The sequence below is a fragment of the Cryptomeria japonica genome, chromosome 9 (assembly GCF_030272615.1).
Source record: "Cryptomeria japonica chromosome 9, Sugi_1.0, whole genome shotgun sequence".
NCBI classification, from domain to species: Eukaryota; Viridiplantae; Streptophyta; class Pinopsida; order Cupressales; family Cupressaceae; genus Cryptomeria; species Cryptomeria japonica.
Genome location: NC_081413.1, coordinates 126,607,548 through 126,613,547, shown reverse-complemented (window position 1 = coordinate 126,613,547; position 6,000 = coordinate 126,607,548).

The window sequence follows — 6,000 nt, the reverse complement described above, 5'->3', positions numbered from 1 at the left end:
ATGAGCCAACATGTGAGTGTTGTGTGTAGATGTGTGAATGTCGGTGCCATTAGGTTTTGGGTGCCCAATTCAGACCCAATGCATATTAAAAAATAAAATCAATTCATTTTGCAACTATTGCTCATTTGACATTTTCACTCATAGAGTCGAGTGATTGTGATTTCTTCAATGTACAAAAACCCATAAGATATTAAAGGTTGTGGAAAATAACCCATGATCTAGTTGGATAGAGAAAGAATACCCTTTTATTAAAAAGGAAATTTTTATTCAAGGGTTGTATTTGAGCTAGAGACTTTCAGAGGTTTCAAAAGTTTGGTGTAGTTTGTTTGCAGTTTGTCCAAGATACATTTTTTATGTTTCCAAGTTTGATTTTGGTTTCGCAAATGTATTTCAAATTTTGATTTTCTTTATTTTCTATTATCCCCTCTTCTCAAGCACCACACCTCATTTGGTAAAATTTTGGAGGAGTTTTTGTGAGTTTTTGGCATGAGAAGTTGAAGTTAAAACTTGATTTTGGAGTCTTTTGCTTGCTTTTCTATTGTATAATAGTTATTTTGTTCTTCATGTGTGTTTCCAAAGTTGTACCAACATTTTTTACACATTCATTATAGAGTTTCCAAGCACTGACACAATCTATGAGTTGTTCAAGTAGTCAACAATGAATTTTATTATTCACTCCGGGTGTGGATTTGTACCTTATTTTCTATCCTTTTGTTGTTGTTCTTTCTATTATACTGCTCTTGTGGCATCCTAATTTATGCAATAAATTCTGAAAAATAAATAATATAAGAAGTTCAGATGATTTGGATGTAAAATTTGTGCAAGTGGGTGCCCAATATTTTTTGCTAAAAATTGTGATCTCCTTGTGGGCATCCAATATTTTCTTTCTTTAAGACAAGGAATTGCAAAAATATATGTTTTGGCTCTTATGTACTATGATGTGCATTAAGGTTAAGTCCATTTTTTATTCTATTGGAGACATTACACCTCTCATTTCTTTGTCAACATTCAATACTTGTCTCACACATGCTCCTCTCCATCTCTACCTCTTTGCTAATCCTTCAAATCACCAAGGTCTTCCTACTGCATATAACCTTAGGGTGATTTGGATATGCTTTTATAAAATTATATTAACATGTTAGTCATCTTTCAATCTTCCAATCACAATGGTGATCCCATATTGACTATAATCATCAATTCTTATGAGCATTAGTATCAAGTACAAGTCAACAATTCTATAATGAGTGCAACTATAGGCCACACAACACATAAATTGAACCACTATGAATCCTCAGTGATCTTCACACCATGTGAAGCACACCTCACTCCAATTGATGTAACTCAAGTTATAAGAATACACAACATTGAAAATCAAATGGAGAGAATGGAATAAAATCAAATCAAATGGAGATAGTGGAATAAAATATATCTTTATTAATTTTCAAAGAAAGAAATCATATGAGGAAAGTCATAATGGACCCTTAAAATTTTAAATGATAGAACAATTCTTGGAGCAAAGATGATTATAATTAAGCCCAAGTATGTGTACTTAGACACATCTTGGGTAAAAATAGAAATTGCTAGAATCTCAAATGATAGGATGACCCTCCCTATTTGGCACATTGTTACAATCGTGACATATGCAATCAAAATGGATTAGTTTGGACATATATTATTTGATTATTGGCAACAACCAAGATCCAAGTCATTACTCTAATAATACTTGGTGTAAATCAACACATGATGTTGAAAATCACATGAAAGAATGGAATAAAATAGATCTTTATTTATATTCAAAGAAAGAAATCATATATAAGACAAACATACCAAATCCCTATTGATCACAATAATCCTTTATAGAGCGAGATATGATTACAATGAAGCCTAAGGATGTGTAGTTATACACATCTTAGTTCAAAATAGAAGTTGCTACAATCTCCAAAGATAGAAATGACACTCCTTGTTTTGATGTACATCATTATAGTCATAATTTATCCAATGAAAATAAATGAATTTGGGCATAATTTCTTTAATTGTATTCACCAACCAAAATCCAATGCTCTAGCTATAAAATAGCCCCATGTCTTAGCATAAAGCTAAAAAATCAAATTTGAAATCTAATAAAGCATTATCACGAATACCATCTTCAAGATTTCACTCACATAGAAACTTGATGGCTAAGAATATAAATGATATAGGGTTGAACTAGATTCAAGGAAATCCCTAACAAATATTAAAGGAGAAATATAATATGTCATCAATGCATGAGCCAAACTATGAGCATAAGAAAAAGAAATAATATGAATCATTTGTGAGTAAGTGTAGGGTCAAAACATAAAGTCATGTTCCACCTTTTATAGCTTAAAGGGGATGCACAAATTAACATTTTTAAAGATATTTTGTTTCTTTGAATTGTTTGCAAATTTGAAGTAAACTAACGATTTGTGGTATTTCATATATAGATTCTATTTCTATTATTTTAAAATTTAAAATAATTTATCTTATGCTTGAAATATTTGTTAATAAAGTGTTTACACTTTATACTATTTTTAATGAGTAATATTTCCTTAGCTAAAAATAACATATCTTCATAGTTTTTTAAATATATAGATTATTAACATTGATATCTGGAATACACTACTTTTTTGTTAAATATTTTATTTATTTATATTTTTTAAATGAGAACAACTATTAATTTAGACTTATTTGGATATATATATATATATATATATATATATATATATATATATATATATATATATATATATATATATATATATATATATATAGACACACACACATATTGATTTTTTTAATTAAAAAACATTAATATGAAGGCTTCTTTTATTTTTCAAAAAATAAAAAATGTATTAAATTATCATTGTTTGCAATTTTTCTACTATGTAAATAGAGGTACTTGGTTTTTGTAACAAATATGTTTTAATTAAAAAATATAATAAAATAAAGGTTAAAATCTACATTTTTGGGAAAGCTTACCAAGTGGGCTATAGTTTTGCCAAAATTCATGTCATGATGATTTTGTTTGATCATGAAAAATGATTTGAATGCTAAAGTTCGTATCTAATCAAATCCTTCGATGTGGCCTAGAGGGAAAAGGATACCATATAGAATGTTGTGAGAACACACATAAATTTCAAGGATACCATCTATGGTAAATGATATATATTTTTTCTCATGTCCTAAATTTGAGCATACTATTTTGCATAAATTGTTAAATCAATGAGTGTCCCACATGTAGGATAGGGCTTTATGCTTCCACCCTACATCAACATTTTCACAATTATACTTTGTGCTACAACAAGCCATCCTCAAACCATAGGAATTGAACATGGGAAAGTGCAAGAACTAATTTAAAATTTGAAAAATAGGCTACAAAAATAGAGAAACATATAAAAAACATGAAATATTTTTGGGTAAAGATAATATTCTCAATCAATTGTGGGTGTTCATGCATCATTCCGATACAAAGAACCATTATTAAATAGAATCTATGTATCCATCATGTAACAAAAATGTACAAATAACAAGCATTACCCTAAAGAGTATAAGTGTGTAAGCTACAAATCACCAATTTATGTATAAAAATAACATGCTAAACTTATACTTTTGATCTAGCATAAACTATTTATTCCAATGACAAACAAGATCAAACCTTACACTTCAAATCTAAGCCTAGATTAATAGTTCATTAATTAATACAAAAAATGACAAATAGATAAGAGATTTTACATATTTATATTTCAATCATTGGCATGTGACTACAATTGATTGCTTTAAAATCTCTTATTCAGTCTAGTGCTAGATCTCAAATCCATGACTGATTGATGAGAAACCAACTACAATGAATGTCTCGATCATGGCCATGTAGCTGAGCTTGATTTGAAATTTGTGATCTTATCCTCTATTATAAACAAGATCAAACATTACACTTCAAAGCTAAGCCTAGATTAATAGTTCATTAATTAATACAAAAGATGAAAAATAGCTAAGAGATTTTACATATCTATATTTCAATCATTGGCACGTGACTAAAATTGATTGCTTTAAAATCTCTTATTCAATCTAGTACTAGATCTCAAATCCATGACCGATTAATGAGAAACCAACTACAATGAATGTCTCGACCATAGCCATGTAGTTGAGCTTGATTTGAAATTTGTGGTCTTATCTTCTATTGTGTGGACTTGTTCTAATGTCTAGAAAGTTGCTTGAAGAATATTTAGGTTAGTCATGTGGGAAATCCCAATATGTCTATGTACAACCTTGATCTAATTATGTTGCCTATAAGCTTGTCTCATTGATCTTAAAAAACAAACACTTGTGATATCTGAAAATGTGTTGTTAATTGGCATTGTTAGGAGTTACTATCAAGTGGGGAAGTTTTTGTCTTTTCTTGATTACAATCAAACCGTGTTATACCAATCAACGAAATTGAAACAAGATCAAAGAAACCTTAGATAGTTGTGCTATAATGTGATGCTAAAATACAAAAGTAAATGCTTGTCTCTTTACTCTTTCCTATTTGTGTACTTAGTGATTCTTGTTTTGCATCATTAAAATGACCTAGTACTCTCCTTTATATATATAAGATGATCAAATTGGTCCCAAATGATGTTCATGCCAACAAGGTTTAATGACTAAGATCTTATAAAGTTAAATCAAAAGGCTAACCTTGTGATTATAACTAATTTGATGGTCATAATTGTGGTCTCGACTTGAAAACAAAAACAATATGAAAATATCTTACAATGTAATATTTGTATTTTAGATATATTTTTTAATTAATAAATATATAGTTAATCTTATATATTAAAATATTAAAAAATCCATCTCACATTGATTAGATAATTTAATCTATGATAACATTATAGTCCAATATACCATGATCCTTATGATTGATATAAGACTTGATTAGTGATGAATGTTTGTTTACCCAACCTCCCCTCCTCTTTGCTCACAAGCTTCTTAAAAAACCCCTCTAAGTGGAATAAACGGCTTTATCTTCAAGTTAAATACACATATAAATTGTACATATATCTTCATATCTACTACCAACAATTAATATTTTTTCATATATACCTAAATGCATTACACTTGGAGTGAATACACCTAAAAATGTGCTTTTACGAATTTGCTTCTACAATTAAGAGAAACTATATTCATCAAAACATTGATCGTTTCCCCTCACAAGATAAATGTCAATCTCTTTTTCCTCGAGTCGCAAGATAAATGTCTAAATTTTATTTCGAAAAGGGAACATTACACCTTCAAACCAGATATGCCTAAGAAATGTGACTTGAAATTTGCTTCTATGACTAAAACAGCCTTACGTCTACATCCAAGAAATAATCATTTTCCGTCAAAGTCTAGTAAGTGCCCAGATGTGAAGATAGACAGATAGATATAAAACCATATCAGGTACAAAAGGTATAGTTTTAAAAACAAAATTGGTTAGATGAATAATCAAAATGACCGAAGTTGCTTGAATTCATTCAGTATTGACAGCCCGAAAATCACATCATTGTTCGTATTCTTTATGAGTTCCAAATAAGTTGACATTCTCTACGGTAGGCCAATCATTTCTGACCACCGGGAAGAATGGAATCAGCTAACACTCTTGGATGATCTGTGGGGAAATCATGGCACTTTTTCACAGGACAATATATCAGAAATCTTAGAGACTTGTAAAGAAAATGGATTCTTAGTTATGGGGTGCAATGTTTTGGGGATGGGAAAATTTCCTAAATCCTGGGGAGGGCAGGAGAATGGCTAATAAAAAATAATAAATATATGAATATTTAATATTTTAATTTATTTATTTTTCCAAATGAAAACAAAATATCCAATAAAATAGAACTCATGATTGTTTCTGAAACAAAATATAACTATTGGATGTAGTAAGAGCAAATTATATGTCCCCTGCTAGAAAATTGATGGATACCAAGAGTTCTGCTACAAGCTTCAAGCATGGTTTAATGA